Source organism: Carlito syrichta, unplaced genomic scaffold (assembly GCF_000164805.1).
Source record: "Carlito syrichta isolate Samal-C Ts95f unplaced genomic scaffold, Tarsius_syrichta-2.0.1 Scaffold82255, whole genome shotgun sequence".
Lineage (NCBI taxonomy): Eukaryota > Metazoa > Chordata > Mammalia > Primates > Tarsiidae > Carlito > Carlito syrichta.
This window is the reverse complement of record NW_007026351.1, coordinates 551542-567380: the sequence shown is the minus strand read 5'-3', so window position 1 is coordinate 567380 and position 15839 is coordinate 551542.

The window sequence follows — 15839 nt, the reverse complement described above, 5'->3', positions numbered from 1 at the left end:
AGGCTTGAGTCACCTGCCTGAGCCCAGGTGTTCGAGACCAGCCTGGGCAACTTGGTAGGACCTTGTCTCTACAATAAGTCACAAAAGCCAGTGGGGCATGCGTCTGTAGTTCCAACTACTTAGAAGGCTGAGGCGGAAGGGACACCTAAGCACAGCAGGTCAAGGCTGAAGTGGCCATGAGCATGCCACTGCACTCAAGCCTGGGCAGCAAGAGTGAGACTCCAACACACACAAAAAAAGAGGCCAGAGCCTCACCTGTGACTCACACCTGTAATCCCAACACTTCGGAAGGCTGAGGTGAGAGAATTGCCTGAGCTCAGGGGTTTGAGACCAGCCTGGGTACCTTGGCAAGACCTTGTCTCTAAAATAAATAAATAAATAAAAATTAGCCAGGCACCTGTAGTTCCAGCTACTTGGAAGGGTGAGGCAGAAGGATTGCCTGAGCCCAGCAGGTCAAGGCTGTGGTGACCATGAGCATGCCACTGCACTCCAGCCTAGGCAACAGAGTGAGACTCTGACTCAAAAAAAAAAAAAAGAGGCCAGGTGTGGTAGCTCATGCCTATAATCCAGCACTTTGGGAGGCAAAGGCAAGAGGATTGCCTAAACCCACAGGTTCAGGACCAGCCTGGGCAACATGGCAAGACCTTGTCTCGACAATAAATCAAAAAATTAGCTGGGGTGGCACATGCCTGTAGTTCCAACTACTTGGACGGCTGAAGCTGAAGGATCGCCTGAGCCCAGCAGGTCGATGCTGGGGTGGCCATGAGCATGCCACTGCACTCCAGCCTGGGCGACAGAGTAAGACTCCAACTCAAAAAAAAAAAAAAGAGGCTGAGCAAAGGGAAAAAGGCAAGAAGAGACAGCAAGACCCCAACCTGATCTGTCTGACTCCAATTTTGGGGCCTTTTCACCATCAAGCTGCCTGCTTTCATTCTGTCTCTAACACAGAAGCAGAGAGGTAAGCATGTGTCAATGCTTACACCTCCCTGCATATAAAAACTATAGCTCTATAATTCTTATAGTTTATAGTTAGGTACTAATATAAGAGCTAAAATTTATGGAGTACAAACTGTGTGCCAAGGGCTTTATGTGAATTATCTTGTGTAATAAAAGAAACCCAAGAAAGTGTTTTTACTATCCTATCGTATGGGTGAGAAAATAGGTTAGAAAGAGGAAGCAACTGGTTGGGCTCGGTGGCTCAGCCTGTAATCCCAGCACTTTGGGAGGCCGAGGAGAGTGGATTGCCTGAGCCCGTGGGTTCAAGACCAGCCCAGGCAACTTGGCGAGACCTCGTCTCTACAGTAAATCAAAAATTAGCCGGATGTGGTAGCACACGCCTATAGTTCTGGCTACTCGAAAGGCTGAAGCGGAAGGAACGTTCGAGGCCAGCAGGTCGACACTGGTTTGGCCATGAGCATGCCACTGCACTCCAGCAACAACGGAGTGAGACTCCAACTCAAATTTTAAAAAAAAAAGGAGGAAGCAACTTTCCCAAAGTAGCATAGTTAGTAAACTTGAATTCAGGATTCAAGCTTAGATAATCTATTTCTAGATAATCTCAACAGCTGTCCTGAATACATTTATTCTATTTAAGCATTAAAACAGGGAGGGCTAAACTGGGCACGGTGACTAAGGCAAGTAATCCCAGCACTTTGGGAAGCCGAGTTGAAAGAATTGCTTGGGGTCAGGAGTTTGAGCCCAGCCTATGCTGCATAGTAAGGCCTCATCTCTAAAAAAACAATTTTTTTCTACAGGCATGCACCACCACACCCAGCCAATTTTTTTATTTATTGTAGATTCGAGTTCTCACCAAGTTGCCCAGGCTAGTCTTGAACCCTGGGATCAGGCAATCCTCTCGCCTCAACCTCTCGCCTCAACCTCCCAATGTGCTGGGATTACAGGCATGAGCTACCACACCCAGTCTAAAAAATTTTTTAAAAAACAAAAAACAAAACTGATAACTTGCACCTGTAGTTCGAGCTACCTGGAAGGCTGAGACAGAAGGATCACCTGAACCCAGCAGGTCAAGGCTGCGATGGCCACGAGTGTGCCACTGCACTCCAGCCTGGGGGACAGAGTGAGACGTGGACTCAAAAAAAAAAAAAGAAATTAGCCAAGCATTGTGATGCACACCTGAAGTCCCAGCAGGAGGATGGCTTGAACCCAGGAGTTCGAGGCAGCAGTGAGCCATGATTGTGTTACTGCACTCCAGCCTGGGTGACAGGATGAGACCCCACAAATTAAAATAAAATAAAATAAAACAGGGCTTTTATCTTTTTAAATGAAGACTTAGAGATGTTTTTTGAAGTTGGGTTGCTTCCAGCTCCAGAATATTATGGGTCTGTTCTCATGAGACTCCTTTGATTTTTAGCCCCAATTTCCCATACCACATAGCTGGTACTGTTGTATTTTTCACTTTTCTCTTTAAAATGAGACAGCACCGGCATCCTGGGAACCCCACAGCCCTTCCTCAGAGCTCCCTATGTTGGAAAAGGTCCCCTGCGATGATCTCAGCAGCAGCCCTCTCTTGGCACTTGATGATCTCAGCAGCAGCCCTCTCTTGGCACTTGATCCTCCCCGCAGGCCTGCTGCAGGTCCAAGAGCTCAGGAAGGAGCAGAGCTTCTTTTAATAAAGCAAAAGAAGAGGCAGCATTATTACTCTTTGTGGTTCATGTTTCCAACAAGAATTTCTCCAGGCACTTAGGATCTAGCAGCATTTAATCTCACTGGTACAGCCAACAGGAGTGGCAGTCTGCTTTTATCTGGAATGTTCTTGATGAGCACTGTGGTCTAAAGTGCTGATATGACATCTTAGACTTTTCCTTAAAACACGTTATCCACAGATATCAAAGCATGTGTTAACATTGTTATTACATTTCATATCATCTGTGAATTCTGAAGGGTTGTTATTCCATTTTATAGACAAAACAAACTGTCACACAGAAAATAAGTGACAGATCTAAGTCATAACTCAGCAGCAAAACCGGGACTAACAGCCAGTGTTCCTTATTCCAGGTAAAATTAATTCATCTCCTAAAAATATCCTGCCAAGGCTGGGCATGGTGGCTCATTCCTATAATCCCAGCACTTTGGGAGGTGGAGGCGAGAGGATTGCCTGAGCCCACGGGTTCGAGACCAGCGTGGGCAACTTGGCAAGACCTCGTCTCTACAATAAGTCAAAAAATTAGCCGGGTGTGGTGGCAAGTGCCTGTAGTTCCAGCTACTTGGAAGGTTGAGGCAGAAGGATTGCATGAGCCAGAAGAATCACCTGAGCCAGAAGGATCACCTGAGCCTAGCAGATCAAGGTTGAGGTGGCCGGGAGCATGCCACTACCCTCCAGCTTGGATGACAGAGTGAGACTCTGACTCAAAATTAAATTAAATTAAAATAAAATAAAATCCTGTTTTTTCTTCTCCATATGCCCAAAGTCATCATTATCTGCATCAACTACCAGCCTTTTAATACTACTTGTTAAGGTAAGAAGCCAACACTAAACTTCCACTATAATTTTATAACCCAGTGGACAAAAGCATTTCCTCTGGAGTAAAAAAAAAAAAAGGCCCAGTGTGAATCCCAGCTCATCACTTACTAGCTATGAGCTCTTGGGTCGATTTCTTGGTATCTCCGAGTCTCAGTTTTCTGTAAGATGCTAAATACTGCTAGTTGCCTGCCTATTATCTACTCCCTTTTCTGTCTTCTCCCAGAAACATGACTTGATTCAGAGCATTGATGTGCCCAGGTAGAAACGCCTGCTTCTTCACACTCTCATTTAAGGGTGCACACCTTCCATGTGACAGTTCTGGGCAGCGAGTTACAAGCTGAGGGTTTCTGGAGAATTTTGCTTCCCTCAATAAGTGTCAGTCCATCCTCCTCTATTCCTCCCTGCTGGGTCCCACTTTCCTTTTTTTTTCCCCAACACTTGATTATTCATTTCCCTATATATGTTCACTACCTTATTTCTTGGATGAAATAGTGAAGTAGTTGAAGTGAGAATTCTTCTTCCCTCAATACCAACCAAAGGTATATTTCCAAAACACCCTCCTCAGTGCCTTTCTGGAGAGCCTGCCATATCTGAGTCTTCCTTGAAAGGCTGAAATTATGAATTATAAATGTTTTCAGAATCTCTCAATTTTTTTTAGGAACAAGATACATCCTCTGCAATGATCCAGGCTCAATTTCCTTATCTCTGTCTTCCTTCTCTTAGTCCTAGAGATGTTCAGCAGCATCTCTATGAGAGGATAAATAAGAAAAGAGACAGGGTAAGTTTGCTTTTGGGTTTTTTTGTTTGTTTTTGGTTTTTGGTTCTTCAGACCCACCCTCTGCAGTTCTCCATTGTGCTTTCCTCCCAGGAAACTAAATTGATGAAATACACCAATAGAGCCAGTGTGCTCTGTGGCTTCTGACTGGGCCAATGGGGAGTCTAGCAAAGATGAGAGAGAGAGAGAGGGAGAGAGAGAGAGAGAGAGGAAGATGAGGTAAGACTATTTATTCCCCTGGCTCTTTCCATCAGGAAAGCTGTGTCCTCACAACTGGAGCCACAGGTTTTCTCAAGTCGTCTTTTCTACACAACTCTTCCTTTTGGATTCCAGTCAACCTAACCATCTTTCATCTTTTGGGGCCTAATTTAGTTGCAGCTTTGCTGTTTCTAGCCCTGGCTTACTTCACTCTCCTTTGTGGTTTCCCTACACCCCTCCCTTACCTTTGGAAATAGTCCTTTTATTAAACCATCTTTGAATTATCCTAATTCGAATGTATCATCTGTTTCCATGGCAACACTGACAGATACTGGTGAAAAAAACCCAAACAGTCCGTTTTTTTATTCTAAATAGTACTCCTCAGATTTATCAGTGTCCAGGGCCCAGAATTCCCCCTACTATAGCCCATCAATGTGGGATTCCCCACTCTGCCTCTATTGTTCTCACCCTATATGCTCCTCAACCATGTTTAAAACATACCGATTCTACATTCTTCCAATGTAACAATGAGTGAATTTGCTTGCGGGTGTTAGCACACTAATGGAAGAAGACTGGCATGGTGTTTAACAGTCTTCAGTACACACATGACATCTTTCTAGACAGCGCCTATCAGACCTCATAGTCTACATATTCCATTGCTGTTCCATGGACTATAACTGAGCAGGTTCATCTAAAAAGTACAGGCTCAACTTCATTACTTCACTTCAGAGAAAAATAAGTTACAGGTTTCAGGCTGTTGATGGTTAAACATTATTGCTGACAGGGACTCTAACCTTAGTTTGTCTTGAAGCTCGAATAAATGCAAAACCTTTGCTGAGATTAGAAGGTGCCAGCTGAGATTCAGAAGGACTCTGAGCTAACACACAGTCACCCTCTTCCAGGTTTAGTCAGGTCTCAAAGCTGCCTGCTCAGAACATTCAGTGAGTATTAACTTCACAAGGACTGACTTACTCTAACCAAGTATTAAGAAGTGGTGAGGCTTAAGCCAAGAAAAGAGTGCCTCTCTCAAAAGACCCTTTTAATAACCTAAATGTTTTAAGCTTTTCATCCTCCAAGAAATACAACTTGAGAGATGTTCAGGCCAGCATAGTGTCTCTACAGGCACTAATTATTAAATACGGATCTGCCTTATTCGTCTGGCCATCTGTGCTGCTTGTCACTGTCTGGTGCTGCCCTCAGATCCCCTCTGCTGATAGCTGCCTGCTGAGAGATGGTTTCTTTTTCACCAGGGCTTGAAAAATAATGAAGCCGCCCAAATGGTGATTATTTTATGCCAGTTATGCTTAGGACACATTCCCAGGTACATCTGCATTGGGTCTTTATCCGTGTCCTAGTTTCAGAATGCATTTGTGCTGGATGTGCTCATCCCCATGTATTGATGCCTATCATTCCATTTTCCCACCATAATTGTGTATAAAAGCACTTATCAGTTCTTTCCTTCTAACATAAAAATTAACAAAGCTCAAAACAAACCTGACTGGATCACAGACAGGGTGTAATCTTTAAAAAGATGACAGCTAGGAATAATGACAGTCCTCTATTCTAAGATTTAAGAAAGCCTTTCCCAGAAGACAACTGTCATGAATTTTTTTTTTCCTTCTAATTTCTGGATAAGAATGGCAAACCTACCATGGACCTCAGAGAGTCACCTAGCCCAAACCCCTTGCTAGGGTATGTACAGGGTGAGGGTATATGGATGGAGAGAGAGAGAGAGGTGAGGGGAGGCGCAGCACCGCTGGAGGCAGCAAGCCAGAGGTGCGCGCTGGCAACACAGAGATCCAAGTAAATGCAAAGAATTGCAACACACAAAGAGGTGAGAGAAGATAAGATTTATTTAAGAAAAGTTCACCCCCCACAGACAGAGAGCGGACCTATACTCTAGGTGAGTGTGGCGTCGTAGCCCCCCAAAGCCCTGGCTTAAATCCTTTTCTTGGAGATGTTGCATGAGACTGCCGTGACTTCCTTATCGACCACCTGTGGATGTCTTGGAGATCCTGTGACCCAGAGACCCACTAATGTCTGTCCATATTATCATAGCCCCTAGAGAAGGGCGTGACAAGGGTTAGAATGCTCCTGAACCTTCCCAAACGGCATTCCTTAGAGCTAATGAAGGGTGCACCTCCCCTTATCTCCCAGGCATTCCCAGTGGGTAGCTTTGGGAGATCCCGGGCTTCCCTGTAGATAGTGCCCAATTTACTGGAAGATCGAATCCCCACCTGCTCTCCCTCTGAGCAGTCACAACTTTTGTAATTACAAGTTTCATGACTTTTACAATCCTTGCCCAATGCATAATGTCTTAGGCCTTGTATATTTTCACTCTAGGCAAGGCTGATTTCTGCTATGAGATACCTCTGATACCTGGCACCAAGAAGTCTGTTTCTGAAAAGACAAAGTCGGTAAAGTTAATTTTACCTAAAGTGTGCATTTCTTCAAAAGCACAGCTTTTACTTTCTCATCATTGTATTAAGATTTAGGAAGAAGAGAAAAGAAAAATGCATTTCCCGCTCTCAGCCTGTCCTTTCACCCCTCATCTCATAAAGAGCAAAATTAGCTCCAGAGCAGTAAAGGAACTTGCCTAGATCACACAACTATGGATGGATTTGGGGCTAAAACCTCAGATTCCTCCTCCCAGACCAAGCTCTTTCCAGCAGCTGCCCTGCACTGGCTGCCACAGCTGATTCTTCCTCTTCTATATTTTAATCCCCCCCAGGTTCCCTTTCTTTCATCTTATATCACCCACAGCTTTCTTTCCTTCTCTCTTGCTGCTCCCTACACAGGATTTTTTACATTTCTGTCAGTTCTATCTTGGTCCCCTTTCAAGGACCAGTTGTTTTTCTGTCCTTGCTACTAGTAAAAGGAGGAAACTAGTATGTATATCTATCTCTGTATCTTTTACATTCAGGACTTAAAAAAAAAAAAGCTTGATGTCTATGGAAATTCTGAACTATCTTTAAAATTACCATTATGACTTTGGCCCCTCCCCTATCTTGGAGAGGTAAATCTCCTTTTTCTCTCCAATTTACTTCCTAAATAAACTATATCTTCTAATCTTAAAAAAGTACAATCATATGAACATACTATAAAGTCTACAGAAAAATAAGGTTGCCCAATTCCCCTATACTAAATATTTAATGCTAACACACTTCAGGAATAGCCGTGAAGGTTTTGGAATGGTTGCATTGGGGCTCTCGGGGCTTCAAGAAAATATATAAAGTCTGAATGGAGGATCACAGTCTTACATAATATAATCAAATCAAAATGTAAGGGATGATATTAACCCTTTATAGGAGCAATGGAAATGAATGAATGAGGAGAGTAAAAACAACATCTCATCTCATTAACTGGAGAAAACTGAGGAAAGTTGATGCACCGTGTTTTATCAGGTCTGGAGGAAAAAAGCTCAGATCAAGCCCACAGTTTGTTCTGTGTCCATGCGCCCTAAGCATGGACTTTTTTTTTTCCAATGGAAAAGAAGATATGTAATTTTATTATATACAAATAAGGAAAATAACATTTTATCATGTAAATGAAATAATACAAATTATAAGCATGGGCTTTCTAATGACTATTCAGTTTCCTGTGTATTCTGCTAACAGGAAGAACATGTTTTTGATGGCAAGCATTAACATTCTAGTTCCTAGGAAGGAAAATCCTCAGCATAAGTTAATAAGTTTGTGTCCCCATTCCCTTTCACTAAGAGGCCATTCCACTCCATGTGAAAGATTCTAGCTCATGGTCAGCAGAGCGAAGATTGTGGCTTTAAATTCTGATGACTCCAGGAAGGTGTCATCACCATGCGCTCTGCTGTCACATCCTGGAAGCCTCCATGTATGTATGTAGCATTTCAGGGCCCTCTCTACTTTCTGCAAGTTGGTAAAATAACAAATGTCTATTGAGCATAATTATAAGGCCTTAAATATGGTAGCTTATGTGCCCTCTGAGAATGAACAGACCAGGAGTCATGTGTATTAAAGATGTGAGGAAGGCCGGGTGCGGTGGCTCAAGCCTGTAATCCCAGCACTTTTGGAGGCCAAGTTGAGAGGATTGCCTGAGCCTACGGGTTCAAGACCCGCCTGGGCAACTTAGTGAGACCTAATCTATACAATAAATCAAAAAATTAGCTGGGTATGGTGGCACATGCCTGTAGTTCCAGCTACTTGAAAGGCTGAGGCAGAAGGATCACCTGAGCCCAGCAGGTAGAGGCTGCGGTGGCCGGGAGCATGGCACTGCCTTCCTCCAGCCTGAGTGACAGAGTGAGACTCCTACTCAAAAAAATAAATAAATAAACAAGTGAGGAAAAGAAGCCAGGTGCAATAATGTGCCAGTAATCCTAGCTACTTGGGAGACTGAGGCAAGAGGATTACGTGAGCCCAGGAGTTCAAGTCCAACGAGGGCAACATAGTGAGACCCTGTCTCTTTATTTAAGGGGACAAAAGAAAAGGTTTCAGAAGATGGACAACCAAATCTACTCCTCTCTGTGCCATGTTTTTCTAACAGCATCAAGAAAAAGGAAAGAGGTCGGAGAACCTGCTGGGGCTGAGCCAGCATGGTCCTTTTTGCTAAAAGTATCTCATGAAGACCCATTTCACTCTTGTTTGAACAGCCTGTGTGTTCTCAGAACTCAGGGTCCTGGAAACTGCAGAAAGGAGCCCCCTCACTGAAGCCCATACAGGGCTCCTGCTCCCTAAGCCAGGCAACAGCTGTGAAGCAGCTGCACCATTGTGCTATTAAGCTGTTTTAGCGTTTGCTGCAAAGGAAAAGGGACCAGGCCTCTGAAGCTATGTGAGAAACACAGCCCACTGCCACAACAGCTGGCCGGTAGCATAGATCAGGAAGACATTTGTGGCGTTCGAATGGATACACAATGGATGAGACTTAGGACAGTAGCTCAAGGGGTTTGTTCCCCCATAAAAGCTATGCATGCAAGTTTTCCAGTGTAAGAAAATGAACAAGACAAGGGAAAAGGGAAGCACTGTGGTAGTTGGTATGACACAGGCATGGAGGCAGGTAAAATGTGACCGACTTCCTGTCATCCTCACTCCTTCCCCAGCCCAAATGCCCCACCCAAAAATAGCATGAAATGTTTCCCTGGAGCAACAAAGCCAATGTCTGCTCCAGGAGCCAGGCCCCAGGTTCAGGCATAGCACCACTTGTCAGAGTTGGCAGGCTGACTAGCCTTTGATCTCTTTCCCTCACGGAACACGTCTGCCTGGCTCTTCTTTAATGTGCAAGACGGGGCAGGATCTCAACTAGGCACGTGTAGCTGCAGGCAGGGCTTTCTCCAACACTGGGCAGAAAGCCTCTCACCTGGCCAGGCCCGAGGGTAGCCTCTGCAGTTGCCTGCCAGCTGCATCTTATGGAAAGGAGTCCCAGTGTTCTGGCGGCTTTAGGTCATGTGCTGCCCAATGGTGGATGCGCTAGAACCTGGGACCAAATGAAAGGCAGGCACAGGTTAGTTTCTGAGCCCAGCTTCTGAACGCTACGTTTTTTTTCTCCCATCCTGTTTAGTGGCACCTTTCTCTGAGCTCTTCAGGAATCTAATGGCTCCAACTTGTATTTGCAAAGAGTTTCACAGTTTTACTTTATCCATTAATGTGCTCAGTCTTCACAGGCCTGTGAGGTATAAAAGGTGGATCTTAGTATTTATTGTCAAGGATAAACAAAGCCATACATCCACAGAAATGGTGGAAACATTTTATTCAATAACAACTGACAGCAGGCGCAGAGCTGAGCTCCATTCTGGCTTGTGCAGTGGTGACAGGGCATTTTAAAGGGGAAAATGAAGGAGGAGAAGCAAGCAAGATGCAGAGACATACCACAAGGCACAGTCAGTGGAACTCTGATTAGGCCAGCCGTGTCTGTCAGCTGGCAATTGCCACAAGTTAGGAGGTCCTTGAGAAAGACATTCCTGAGTTGTAGGAGGCACACAGACATCTCCAGGACAGAGGGACAATTCACAATTGCAAGCCTGTTTAGTCCATGCTCTAGGAAAGGAGGCTGGGGCCTGTCACCAGGTGTTGGCTAGAACAAGCAGCAAGTTCTCTCACAGCCCTGGGCTTTTCCAGATTGGGACTCAAAAGGGGGCTAGGATATCCCAGGGAGGCAACCTTAGGTTGCTAGAAGCTAGTTAAATTTTGTCAGGTCTCTTAGTGCTGAGGTGTGAATGAAGTCTTTGTATCAAGAGTTTTTGCCATTCTCAGTATCCCCTTTTTAGGTTAAAAAATATGAGTTCTCAGAGAGATTACGTGGTGTGGCCCCTGGGAGGTGTGCCACACAGATCTCCCTTCCAAGGAGAACTTGCCATTACACTACAGAGAGGCCAGTCGCTGACAGCCTCTGGCCACAGCATCCTCAGAGCCCACCTCAGCATTGAAGCCAAAGCCACGCTCTTCCAGAGCAGCACTGAGTGCTTGGGAGCAAAGGCCTGGCATTGCTGTCCCATGTGGGGCTCTTCCAATGGGAAACTTCTGCTCCAAAGTCCTGGTTAGCCGAGTCTTTCAGAGCCTCAACAGTCGCAGGGCTCCCTTCCTAGCCCTCCTGTCTCCCCTTTCCCATTCGCAAGCATCCTTCCTAGCGAGACTCTTGTACATCTGGCTTGGTCTCAGTTCTGTTTCATGGCTTGCACAGAACTACATCCCCAGCTGACAGGTGCTTCAACCCTGTCTCAAGCCATGGTTTCTGAATCCCAAAAAAGTGCAAGCCCTGTTGGAGATATTTGCGTTTTAACCAGACTAAAAGGAAAGACTTTCTAAAAGTGGGAATGAGAATGGCAGAATGAGCTGGAGGGTAACAAGGATGTGAGGGGTACTGGGGAGAGGATGGGCCATCAGGGCCTCCCTTGAGTGGTTGAAAGACCCCATGGCCTTTTAGTTCCATTTGACAATTAGGAACACATGCAGAGGCAAGGCCTGGACACTAGTACAGCACTTTGGACATAGTTCTGTTATTGCGTCTCTTACATTTGCGTGGTGATTGATATGTCTGCCTCTCACATTAGATTGTGAGCCTTTCAAGGATAAGAACTGTGCTTAATTCCTTTTTGCTTTCTCAGTGCCTAGGACAAAACTCTGCCCATCATAGTAACAATTGTTGAGTAAATAGTTGAGTGGTAACGGGGTGGGGATAAAGAGGGGATGATTGGCAGGGCATGGTGGCTCACACCTATAATCCTAGCACTTTGGGAGGCCAAGGTGAAAGGATTGCCTGAGCCACAGGTTTGAGACAGCCTGGGCAACTTGGCGAGACCTCATCTCTACAATAAATCAAAAAATTAGCTGGGTGTCACTACATGCCTGTAGTTCCAGCTACTTGGAAGGCTGAGGCGGAAGGACTGCCTGAGCCCAGCAGGTCGAGGCTGTGGTGGTGGTGAGCATGCTACAGCACTTCAGCCTGGGAGACAGAGTAAGACTCTGACTCAAAAAAAAGAGGGGATGATAATTATTATAGCCAATATTTACCTATGGTATATCAGGCATGTTCCAAATGCTTTATTATGTATCATCTTATTTCATACACACAGTCACCCCATGAGGCAGTGCAGTGGGTAATGGTTCTAGGAGGCAGACGCTGAGATCACGTTTGGGGTGCATGGCGTTTATTAGAGAGCATCCTTAAGACCTAAATGCTTGTGAAAGGGAGGGGAAGGAATCCAGGTTAGATAGAGGGAATTGAGCTACAATGCAGAACCAATAGGAGGCTTTGGGGCCAAAAAGATTCATCTGTAGCCACATGTGATGGCACAAGTCTGTAGTCCCAGGTACTTGGGAGGTTGAAGTGGGAGCCCAGGAGGTCAAGACTGTTGGTGAGCCATGATCATGCTACTGCACTCCAACCTGGACAACAGTGAGACCCCCAACTCAAAAAAAAATCCATCTGGGTTGTCCTATAGTTGGATCAAGGTGACCAGGCCTTTATACCTCTTTCCATCTCAAATCAGACATTTGATCTGGGCTCTACTGGTCAGGTTGTGATCTTGGGTGAGGCAGCTCCGTGCCCCTGTGGCAATTCCTACAGGGGTTGAGGGCAGAAGGCTACCTGCCGAGGGCACTCCCAGCACCTAGGGCATCTAGAAAGGCCACTTCTGTGTCCCTCAGAGGTAGCCACCATTAGTATTAGCCCCTGCATACAGATGAAGAAACCAAGGCACAAACACTTTAGTTAACACCATCAGGTCAGACAGTGAGTGACCAAACCAGGACTCAAGCCCTGGCCATCTGGTACAGAGCCCGTGTTTATCACTACACCTTACTTTTTTGTAGAGACAGAGTCTCAAACTCCCAGGCTCGAGCAGTCCTCCCACCTCAGCCTCTCAAAGTTCTGGGATTACAGGTGTGAGCCATCACTCCTGGCTTTCTCTTAGTAAGATGCACATAATTGCAGCAGCAGGCTGTGGTCTCCCACAAGCCCTGTTCATTATTTGAGAGTGTGTTTAGGGGTTCTAGCAGGGGAGCACAGCTGCTGGTACACCCCTGACCAAAGGACAACCTTCCCTTAGCGGGAATGGTCATCCTCTTTGAGTGTACAGCTTCAAGAGGGACGCACATGGAATAGTGAGAAAGGGAACACCAACCTAGCCAGCCAGATCAGCCGAATCAACCCTGTGATCGATGGGGTCACAGTCAGAATACCCTCACATCCTGCTAATGATTGGAAATCCTAACCTTGGAAAGGATGAATTTGGCCTTGTATGCATGGAAGTTCACCTTTACAAATTATGAATCAATGCAACCACGAATGGAAAGACAATTGTGAGACATGATATGTGTAAGAAAAATGCTAACATGTTTTTTTTTACCAAGTATTACGCTTGGCATGTTGAAGGATACAAAGGAAGCAGAATGGGGTCTCATCTCATGAGAAGCTTAGAGTTAAGGCAAGGGGACAAACCACGGACACATGAAATAATTATTGGAAAAATCCCAGAGCAGGAAATGAGTAAATGTGAGATGATTGCTATGTTGGATGAGGGTCAAACAGGTAAAGGGCAAGAAAGCCATTAACAAAATAATCCTCAGCCGGGCGTGGTGGCTCACGCCTATAATCCCAGCACTTTGGGAGGCTGAGGTGAGAGGACTGCCTGAACCCACAGGTTGGACACCTGTCTGGGCAACTTGGTGAGACTCCATCTCTACAATAAATCAAAACATTAGCTGGGCGTGGTGGGGCATGCCAGTTTCACGTACTTGAAAGGCTGAGGTGGAAAGAATGCCTGAGACCAACAGGTTAAAGCTGCGGTGGTCATGAGTGTGTCACTGCACTCCAGTTTCGGTGACAGAGACTCCAACTCAAAAAAAAAAGAAAAAAGATGTACAGGGGTTGGAAAGACCCACAGGCTTGAGTACAGAGTTTCCAGGGAAAACTAAACTCTCAGCTTTAGAGGAGTCCTTGTTTTCTCTGCCACTCTGCTACCTTGGGTTTTTACTGGACTGCTCTAATCTGGCTCTTGAGTGAGCAGAGGTATTTTAATGGCAAATCTTAGCCACTTCCCTTATGTGGATGAGAGCACTTAAAAATTGAACAAGAGAATACTGTGATTCATTTTACTAGTATTATGGGTAGGATTTTCTCTATAAGTACTTTTACTGTTTCATTCAGTAACTGTTTTGTAAATGCCATCAACTTTGGGATAGCAGTTAAGCACTGTGGTTGAGCATAGTGTTTGGCAGACGGTTTGAATTATAGCTCTGCTACTTTCTAGATCTGTGTCAGGGCACTTAACTTCTCTAATCCTTAATTTCTTCATATGTAAAATGGGACTAATAGTACTTTCTTATAGCATTGTGGTGAGGATCAAATAATTCATGCAAGGTGCCTGGAATATATTAAGTGGCCAGTAATATCGCCTGTTACCAGTAATAGCAGCAACAGCAGGAGTGCTGATGGACCAGACTGTGCTGGATGCTGGACATTCAACAAAGAGCAAGAGAGACAAAAGGTAAAGTTAGCAAGGGGAACAAACAAGCAAGATATTGCCATGATCAAAAAATCATAGGGTTTTATGAAACCATATAGCACTGACAAGAAGAGGAAAAGTCAAAGAGGTCCAGAAAGGTTTATTCAAAGACATCAAAACTTTAAAAATATGTATCGTTTGCTGTGAACTGTTGGGTACGACTACAGTTAAGTTCCTTGAGGGCAGGGACTTTGCATGTTGTGCTTGGTCTTACACATTCAAATATTTGGTAGGTGAATGAATGTGAATGAAGACACTCCTTGGTGACTAATTGGACGTTTGCCACATGAAGATGACAGCATGTTCTAGCCAGAAGAGTGTGCATAAAGGCAGTGGACTGAGAAGCATGACATGTGGATTCTGAGATGCAGAGGCTGGCATAAATGTGGGTGAGGATGCGTGAGACAAGGCTGAAAAGGGGACAGAGACCCAAGCAAGCTGGGTCTTGGAAGTCATGGTAACGGGCTTGAATTTGACGCAAAGGAACAGTGAGAAGTCATCAGAGATTTCAATCAGCAGAAGAATAACAGTGTGGTGTTTTTAAAAGTTTTTTTTTTTTTTTGAGTTGGAGTCTCATTTTTGTTGCCCAGGCTGGAGTACAGCAGCATGCTCGCGGCCACCTCAGCCTCAACCTGCTGGGCTCAGGAGATCCTTCCACCTCAGCCTTCCAAGTAGCTGGAACTACAGATGCATCCCACCACACTGGGCTAGTTTTTGTGATTTTTTTATTGTAGAGATGAAGTCTCACCAAGTTGCCCAGGCTGGCCTTGAACCCCTGGGGCTTAGGCAATTCTCTTGTCTCTGCCTCCCAAAGTACTGGGATTTACAGGCTGAGCCACTGCGCCTGGCTTTTTTTTTTTTTTGTCAGTCTTACTCTGTTGCCCAGGTTGGAGTGCAGTAGAACGCTCATGGCCAACACAGCCTCAACCTGCTGGGCTCAGGTAATCCTTCCACTGCAGCCTTCCAAGTAGCTGGAACTACAGGCACATACCACCATGCCCAGCTATTTTTTTGGTTTATTGTAGAGAGGAGGTCTTGCCAAGTTGTCCAAGCTGGTCTCTAACCCACGGGCTCAGGCAGTCCTCTCACCTCGGTCTCCCAAAGTGCTGGGATTATAGGTGTGAGTCACTGCGCCCAGCAAAAGCTCACTCTGAATTCCGTCAATATACTAATCATTCAAATCAATTTTAGTAAAAAATGGCAACTACAGATAAACATTTTTTAATTTTTTTAAGAGTTGGGGTCTCACTTTATTGCCCAGGTTTATCTTGAACTTCTCCTGGCCTGAAGCTATCCTCCTGCCTCAGCCTCAAGCTGGAACCCAGTGTTGAAATGAAGGAGTTAAAGGAAAAAGGCAGATACTACATAAATAGTTCAAATTGTCATGACAATTGTTCTGCAACCAACCACTC